We start from the raw sequence: 262 nt of genomic DNA on the forward strand, positions 1-262 counted from the left end.
GTTAGTGTTTCTACAATGTCTGTTTCACTGTTTTAGTTCAGTTTATTTTTGCAACCTTCCACAACAGCCAGTTTCTCATATGCCCCCCCTGGGAAAATGAATTGCCTAGCCCTGCTCTAAAACCATTTTCACCACACACAGTCATTGAATCAGGAGTAGGGTTGTCAAAAAAAGGATACTCAGATACAAATCGGTGCTAAGAATTCATGTTGGATTAGATAACCATCTTCAAAAGTGTTGTCTTCACTTTCTCCAGCTGAGA

This window comes from Astatotilapia calliptera, chromosome 4 (genome assembly GCF_900246225.1).
Source record: "Astatotilapia calliptera chromosome 4, fAstCal1.2, whole genome shotgun sequence".
Classification (NCBI taxonomy): domain Eukaryota; kingdom Metazoa; phylum Chordata; class Actinopteri; order Cichliformes; family Cichlidae; genus Astatotilapia; species Astatotilapia calliptera.